Here is an 8,802-nt window from a genome sequence, read left to right on the forward strand (position 1 = left end):
CTTCCCTGATATAGCTGTCATATTAGGTTTCTACTATTATTGTGTGTGTCCTTTGACAGGTGAAATTGAAGTGGGAGAAGAATTACCTGTAGCTACCAGGTACCACCAGTGTCGTGTGGTGAGGCAGTCTCACCCATGAGGAGTAGCGGTTGGCGTGTTCACCCGTGTTCACAACTGGTTGTTTAGGTCAAAATTCACCATACAGATAAGCTGTATTTAATTTTGGTTACTAACATATGTAGCCTTTTTCTGTAGTTATTGCTTACTAATCAATAATTTATATTGATAGACTATATATATGAATAATAAACCCACTGAACGTGTAGGAAGCGATTGTGGAAATTTTAAATCATACAGTCCACTTTAAATATCATACAGTACGTTATCAAAACAAATTAATGTAACAAATAAATTACTATATAAATTAATATCTATATAAATAAAAATGTAAATGTTCGTTTGTTCAAAATCGCTAATTCTCCGAAAGTTCTTCACCGATTACTTCGAAATTTTGAGACAATGTTCCATTCCCATACGAGAGTGTTTTATATACCTACAATATAGATGTCACGTCTGTAACAGGTAAAAGCATGTCTTTTAAAAACTATGTTTTTCATGTGAGTTTTCATGTAAGGGAAATCTCCGAAACCTCTTTACCAATTGCTTTGAAATTTTGACACAACGTTGCATTCGAATACACACGTGTTTTTATATATATCTACTATATACATGCCTCTCCTGTGACAAAAAATGTATTTTTTTTTTAACAGAGCCATCTGTTGGACGTAAGAACAACATACAATGTAATCTCTGATAGTTCTTCAAAGATTGCTTTGAAATTTTGATACCCCATTCCATTTGAATACGCGCGTGTTTTTATATACCTACTGTATAGATGCCACACCTGTGACAGGCAAAAACGATTTTTTTTTAAACAGCGTCATCTGTTGCACGTAAACGCTACACATGCTATACTAAATATGTTACGATTCCATTTCAATGTTTCTGACTGCATTGATAAATTGAATTTTCATAGATTTCGATATATTTTCATTTTGATTTAATTATTTTGTGACATTGCGTTGGAATTGAGCTGTGTTGTTTACCATACCGTTCATTTCGTGAGTATTGTTTATTTTAGTATTTTTTCATTTTTTTCATTTCGTTTTTTAGCAGTTCTTATTTTTCAGTGATGGGAACATCAGATCATTTGGGAACGCATCGGATGACGGAGTGGGGAATGTTGGGGAGGACGAGGGGACGGGGGAGGAAGGAATGGTGGGGATAACGGGTGGACAGGGGAGGGTTACTGCGGCTCGGCAATGCGCATGTGTTGCTGAGCCACAGCAACGCGTGGCCGGGTACAGCTAGTAAATTAATAAATATATAAATCTCACAAGTCAGTTTTCCCCACAGAAGACAGGGAGAAGGAGGGGACATGCTCAGCTAGGATGGGTGAAAGCGGAGAGAGATCATTGAGAAGATGAAATGAAGATTGCAGAACCCTTGATGTTACAGAATATATGCACTGTATGGTCAAGCCGAACTGGGGGGGGGAGGAAGAGAGAGAGAGAGAGAGAGAGAGAGAGAGAGAGAGAGAGAGAGAGAGAGAGAGAGAGAGAGAGAGAGAGAGAGAGAGAGAGAGAGAGAGAGAGATGAGGGAGGGAGAAGAGCACGTGAAAAAAGAACATATGGTACAACAATTCACCCACGAAATATTATTCTTTTTTTACTTTTAAATCTATTTAAGTATGATCGAAACTTTTATATGTTGGTCGTTGTTATAGAGACCATGAATCTGGTGACAAAGTGGAGTAGTGAAGGTTGAAGTAGACTACGAACTCCACTGAAGGAAAACTGGTCATAATATAGACGACATCTCAACGTCAGTAAACATAGTGCCTAAACATTATCAACAGAAAACAATGTTGGCTTTAAATGTTCTGTGTCGAGTTTCTTTTGTTTTAAGCGTGGAAGTGTTTTGATGTCCGTCAGTGTGCGTGTGTGGCCTCGTGTGTTGTGTTAGTGTGAGTAGCTGGACACCTCATCCTGTGTCCCGCTGCCATCCTTGTTATGGCTGCCCACCTTCAACAACCCCAGCTCCTATTGGCCCACCTCCCTCACCTCCCCACCCAAGAAACTGCTGCCCACCTCCCTCGCACCCCACCTCAGCTCCTATTGGCCACCTCCCTCACCACCTCACCCCAGTTACTGCTGCTCATCGTTTTGGCAAGGACATAATTTTAAGTGTAGGTAGAGACGCTGAAAGATCTCATGAGCGGCACAGCATGGAAAGAAAGAATTCACGAAGCAGAAGAAAAATCTAAGAGTAGACATAACCCCAACCTGACCCAGAGGCTCAAAGTAACAGAATAACATCAATCGGTAGGAACGCCTTCAGTGATTATGCAGGCCTGGCATGGCTCCCCTCACCTAGATCAGCACAAAATAAAATAGGGTTAGGAAGGAGAATTGAAGCTGTCTCACTGCACGCGTACACACACACGCAAGACGCGAGGGACGGGGGGGGGAGACTTGATGCAAGTATATATAAAGTTTTAATCAAATACGTCAAGGAAAAAAAATTGGTCAATTAGGCTGGTATTTACAAACAAAACAGCACCAAGCTGGTTGATGACTTTAAGGAATAGATTTTGGTGAAGTATATGACTGGAGAATGTCTCCAGCCTTTGTCTAGAGAATAACAGGAGTAAGAATGGAATAAAGAAGATAGAGCAATACATGGAGAGGGTAGGGATAGACGGAGGGCAGAGAGGGTGTTTAGGGAGAGGAGAGGGATAGGAACCCAGCACACTGGCCAGCGGATGCACGAGCAACAGTCATAAGGAAACAGACAACACGGGGATAAGATAATGTCGATATTCAATAAGAGAAATTAGGAAATCAAACTGATTCACCGAGAGACCTCAGCTGACAGCCACACGTCCCCAGCCACACGTCATAGAAAACCGATCTTCCAAAATACAACTTCTTATGTGAATACTAAAACAAAATGGAACCATTCCAAAAGGCTTCACTTCCAAGAGGACCATAAGAAGCTTCCGTTCTACTGAATTATCACTTACCAAAAATGCCTTCACCCACACCTGTCTCACCCACTCCTACACCTGTCTCACCCACTCCTGCACCCCCTACACCTGTCTCACCCACTCCTGCACCCCCTACACCTGTCTCACCCACTCCTGCACCCCCTACACCTGTCTCACCCACTCCTGCACCCCTACACCTGTCTCATCCACTCCTGCACCCCCTACACCTGTCTCACCCACTCCTGCACCCCTACACCTGTCTCACCCACTCCTGCACCCCCTACACCTGTCTCACCCACTCCTGCACCCCACACCAGCCTCTTCCCCCCACCGCCTGGTGTTGGAGGTTCAATCTTGCGCCAGTCTCCTGCAGTTCACCAACCAACTTGTTAATATGGAACCATGTAACACTATGATCTAACATATTATATATTAAACATTTCAAATTCAATTCCCTGAAGCAGATTAGACCATCATAATCTAACACCATATACATATTTCCCGTAATTTTGGGAAATTTAGCAATTTTTTGTAAATTATTATATATATGAATAACTGAGAGGCTGTGATCTACGTATCATCACTCTGGCCAGTGTTGAGCATCATCATCACTGACACTGTTTATGTGTATAAGACGACAACCACTGCCAGGCCTTGTCTAAGTTATAGTAAGGCCTGGCACTGCAGACAGCAGCCTCTGGCACTCCGTCTGCGAGTGTCCCCACCCCACTACTAGGGTGACCACCTGGTGTTGACCACTACCTGGCTCCAGGGGACATAACACAGCTCGTCACACAACGCTGCTGTAGTCGTGTGTCAAGTGGACTCGTGTGAGGGCGAGAGATAACTTTAGGCTTTCACTGACGAGGAGAAAGTGTTTATTTTTGTCCCGTATAAACATTTCGCTGCGTGTCCCCTCTACGCTGACCTGAGGTGACCAGCCCTCAGCTGCGTGTCCCCTCTACGCTGACCTGAGGTGACCAGCCCTCAGCTGCGTGTCCCCTCTACGCTGACCTGAGGTGACCAGCCCTCAGCTGCGTGTCCCCTCTACGCTGACCTGAGGTGACCAGCCCTCAGCACCTATCCTTGAATGAATTGGACATAGCTTGTTTTGCTGTTGTTTAGTGTCGATGAAGCCGAAGGTGTTCATTTGGCGCGTCTTGTGTGTGAATGAGTCAAGGACGGATTGTACAGAACGACAAGTAACTTGACACTTGACTTTGGCCCTAATGATCATTTTTCCAGCACTCTAGCAGTCAGAGACGAACATATCTCCATTCATATAAGTCCAAAAAGAATTTAGTGCCTCACATATATATAATATATATTACATATATATATAATATATATATATATATTATATATATATATATATTATATATATATATATATATATATATATATATATATATATAATATATATATATATAATATAATGACCCTACAAGCACCGTGTTCCCCTACACTGATATAACCCTGCCACCAGTCCACGAGATAAGCCTGTCCCCCCAACGCTCCCATCCCACCACATTGGAGGGCAGAAATAGCCTAAGCAACTCTATCCCTCTGAGATGTATCATATTGTCTCAATAACGGTACTGATCTTGATCCCACCACCACGTCCCTGTTAACATTCCAACTGATATTCTCACCTTGATTCACCGTCAGAAATATTTTGCATGTAGCTGTAGTGACAAGTATGTTGTTGTTGTTGTTGATGTTGATGTTGTTGTTGTTCTCAGCCTGGTGAGGGTTGCACATGTAGGAAAAAAAATCACTCTTTTTACTTATCTCACCCCCCTCCCCTTGTTCCAGCCATCATACGGTCTGCTCATCCCACATGTCTTATTGGACATGTAATAACTGACACACACATTGGTATTTTTCAACACGTATGTAAAGTCATATATATATATTTGTGTTGTCAAACACGCAAGAAGTATAACCTGTGAATCAGACTTGAGGAGTCACATGTACAGGGCGCCCGTCGCTAACAAGTGATGACGGGGTTATCATCTGTCAGCCGTGACGGGGTACATAGGTAGGGAGAACACCGTATGACGGTGAAGCATCATGTAACAGGGAGATGATAGACGGGGGAAAGTGCAGCCTCCCTCGCTCTTATGTGATATTTCTTCGACTAGAACGCGTTTATAGATTTTCGTCTCCCGTTGACCAGTTTATGTCGGCAGCATCTCTGGTGTTTTCAATAAAGTTGAGTCCATTGTTAAAACCTTGTTTTATTTCCCCCTTGGTTGAGGAATATGGAGTTCTGTCACACACTGGAAATAGATGGTGAAAAAAAATATGGATACTTTTAGATTTTGTTCATGTTTTGTATATCCTTTGATGTAAATAACTTAATCATGCTATGTAAATTCTAACATTGACATCAGTCCTGAAATTGGTCCACATTTTCATTTGTTTTGCTTATAGGAATAAATGTAAATCGTAAATAAATATAATAGACTAAAAAGAACATAAAAACTAGGCACAAAGTTAATTATTTTGCATAAATATATTAGTGACTGATGATGTTACACTCACATATTTTTTAATATTTACTTTCATGCATAATAAAAAGGTTTATCTCACTATTTTGTAATAATGCCAAAAATGTCAAATCTTGGCAATTATAGGGACTTATGAGAACCTAAATATCACGGGTAACTGCAGTGTAATTCACACAGATATCTGTAATGTAATTCACACAGATATCTGTAATGTAATTCACACAGATATCTGTAATGTAATTCACACAGATATCTGTAATTTAATTCACACAGATATCTGTAATGTAATTCACACAGATATCTGTAATGTAATTCACACAGATATCTGTAATGTATATCGCAACTGACGTAAACAATACGACCTCACGAGAGCCCTCATATAGACGTAAGCCGCACTTCAAGGGTTAAAGGGCCTTAAAGGCACTTTATGGGCGAGTCTATTGACCTCGTCCATCTTGGTCACCTCAAAATATGCAGCTTGACCACCTTGTCCTAAGATACATTGCCACATTTGTTTGCAAACATGAGAGAAGTTCGTCTATACTTTGATGATATACTTCAGGGATGAGTTTTTATCCCTGCACGATACACTCCTTGTGTAGTCATCATCGAAGTTATCTTTCATGAGCAGGGAATCAAATATTCATTGGGGCCTCCCCAACCAGTCGTCACTGGAGATAAGCAGCCCACCTGGTCTTCACCCAACTATGCTATTAGCTAGTTTCTTTAAGTAGGGGACAAAATTATTTGATTCCAGTTCAAAAAAAGTTGGATACAATATTTTTTACCAAGATTACAAGTTTTGTTCTCATTATGCGGCTCCTCTCCCACCACTCTCGCCACCACCGTCCTCGACCCTAGCTCAACTGGTTGTGTTACTCCCAGTTATAATTCTCTCTCGGCCTCTAACGCCCTTTGCCTGGTCTCTGTAGGTCTGTGAGCCTCTACCTCTTGACGTTTGAGAGCCAGTGGGTCTGTGGACCCTGTTGGTATCAGTTAGCCAACGGCTCTCTCATTAAAGATCTGCTCTTCTACGAGGTTAATTACAGTAACACTCACCAACTGAGCCTTCCCCATACTCATACCATCTTCTCAACCATAATTCCTTCCAAATGTTACCATTGAAGACTGTGTTGTGTCTTGATGTCCTCTAGAGTGATACTCAAACACGGACAAACAAAAGGAATTAAGGATTAACTTCGACCGTGAAGCAGAGAGCGACGCGCGCACCTTCCTGGGTGTGTTCTAAGTGAGGTGGGCGTGTCCTCAGTGAGGTAGGCGTGTCCTCAGTGAGGTGGGCGTGTCCTCAGTGAGGTGGGCGTGTCCTGAGTGTGACCTCCCTCTGTGTTGATCCTGGCCATCATACACTCTGGGTAATAGATGTACACACGCTACGAGAGTAACTGTACACGCACTTTCCCCACCTTGTAGTAAAGGAACAGAATTTAAATCTTTTTTTATTGAGAAACAAACCTAACAGATATGTAAACATAATGTGTGCTGAATGACTACACGGCCACGTCGCCACGTTTCTATGATAAATATTGTGTTACATGCTTATGTACATCCGAGAACTCTGTTTATACCTGGCTTGGGAACCATTCAAGCTTGACGCTGAATGGTCCTGAGTACATTCCGCTGAGTACATTCCTCTGAGTACATTTACTCAGATAATGTACAAACATACGTCTGTTCACGCAAGTTCCTGAAGGATATGACAGATGATCAGTATTGTTATGGATATACTGACCTGCGGGCCGCTGTGGGCAACAGCCTAACCCTTGCGAGTTTACTGATCATATTGACCAAGGTTGTTATAGAGCCAAGGTTGTTATAGAGCCAAGGTTGCTATAGAGCCAAGGTTGCTATAGAGCCAAGGTTGTTATAGAGCCAAGGTTGCTATAGAGCCAAGGTTGCTATAGAGCCAAGGTTGCTATAGAGCCAAGGTTGCTATAGAGCCAAGGTTGTTATAGAGCCAAGGTTGCTATAGAGCCAAGGTTGTTATAGAGCCAAGGTTGCTATAGAGCCAAGGTTGCTATAGAGCCAAGGTTGTTATAGAGCCAAGGTTGCTATAGAGCCAAGGTTGCTATAGAGCCAAGGTTGCTATAGAGCCAAGGTTGTTATAGAGCCAAGGTTGCTATAGAGCCAAGGTTGTTATAGAGCCAAGGTTGCTATAGAGCCAAGGTTGTAATAGAGCCAAGGTTGCTATAGAGCCAAGGTTGCTATAGAGCCAAGGTTGTAATAGAGCCAAGGTTGATATATATGTGTGTTATATTACAATTGGAATGTGCAGAAATATGTGGATAAATTAATGTATTTCTGGCCTGGCCTGGGGCAAGCGTGCCTAGAGCAGCTAGGGAAACAAGCAGTTTTTTATTTCTAATAATAAAACAATAAATACAAGATAAAATAGGGCGTCAAAGCATTAAAGCGGAACAGCTCAGCAAAAACAAAATAGGGAAAGGCACACGAACAAAGGTAGAATAAATATTTGGGAAGTGCATGAACAAGCAAAAACATTATTACAACATCGGAATACAGCAAGAACATAAAGCATGAACAAAACAAAAAAGTACAAGTATAAGCAGAGGGGGGGGGGGAAAGTGCCAAAACGGAACAGCTCAACACAACAGAACAAAAGACGGAAAATGACTCGAAACAAAAACAATACACATGAGCAAAGACATAAGCAAAAATAGTTCACACAAGTGTACACAACATGAAACATAAAATATCAGCACAAAACGCCGTGTATAATCAGTAAAATATACAATAAAATACACAAACCCACCACTAGAGCAAGGGGAAACTAAGACACACAATAATACACAGAAATACACCACAAACAGAAATAATATTTCACAAAAGAATACACAGAGGGCAGCCGGCGACAACGGCGACACATGCCGGATGGGCCGGAAGCACCACGGACACAATACATACCATAGAACATGGTAAGCAATATAATATAGCAAAAGGCACCCCTGTTGGAAATTTCCAACACCCAAATACTAAACCCTGGTGCAATAATATAAATTTATTGTACTAATAAATCTAATTTACTCACACTACTAATCAGGGGCCAGATTCACGGGGGGGGGGGGGGACGAGGCAGGCTAGGGAGACGAGGCAGGCTAGGGGGACGAGGCAGGCTAGGGAGACGAGGCAGGCTAGGGGACGAGGCAGTCGGGGGTGACGAGGCAGGCTGGGGGGACGAGGCAGGCTAGGGGGACGAGGCA

At 42.3% G+C, this 8,802-nt stretch overlaps 1 long non-coding RNA gene across 1 annotated transcript; it reads right to left on the bottom strand.

The window, feature by feature from the left end:
• Positions 1 to 595: 595 nt before the first annotated feature.
• On the bottom strand, positions 596 to 4,183 carry LOC138369004 (uncharacterized). Its single transcript, XR_011229707.1, has 2 exons — positions 4,065 to 4,183; positions 596 to 3,978 (listed from the first exon to the last, which is right to left on the bottom strand). It is a non-coding gene; the product is annotated as an uncharacterized lncRNA (long non-coding RNA).
• Between the last annotated feature and the right edge of the window lie 4,619 nt (positions 4,184 to 8,802).

This window comes from Procambarus clarkii, chromosome 26, assembly GCF_040958095.1.
Source record: "Procambarus clarkii isolate CNS0578487 chromosome 26, FALCON_Pclarkii_2.0, whole genome shotgun sequence".
Lineage (NCBI taxonomy): Eukaryota > Metazoa > Arthropoda > Malacostraca > Decapoda > Cambaridae > Procambarus > Procambarus clarkii.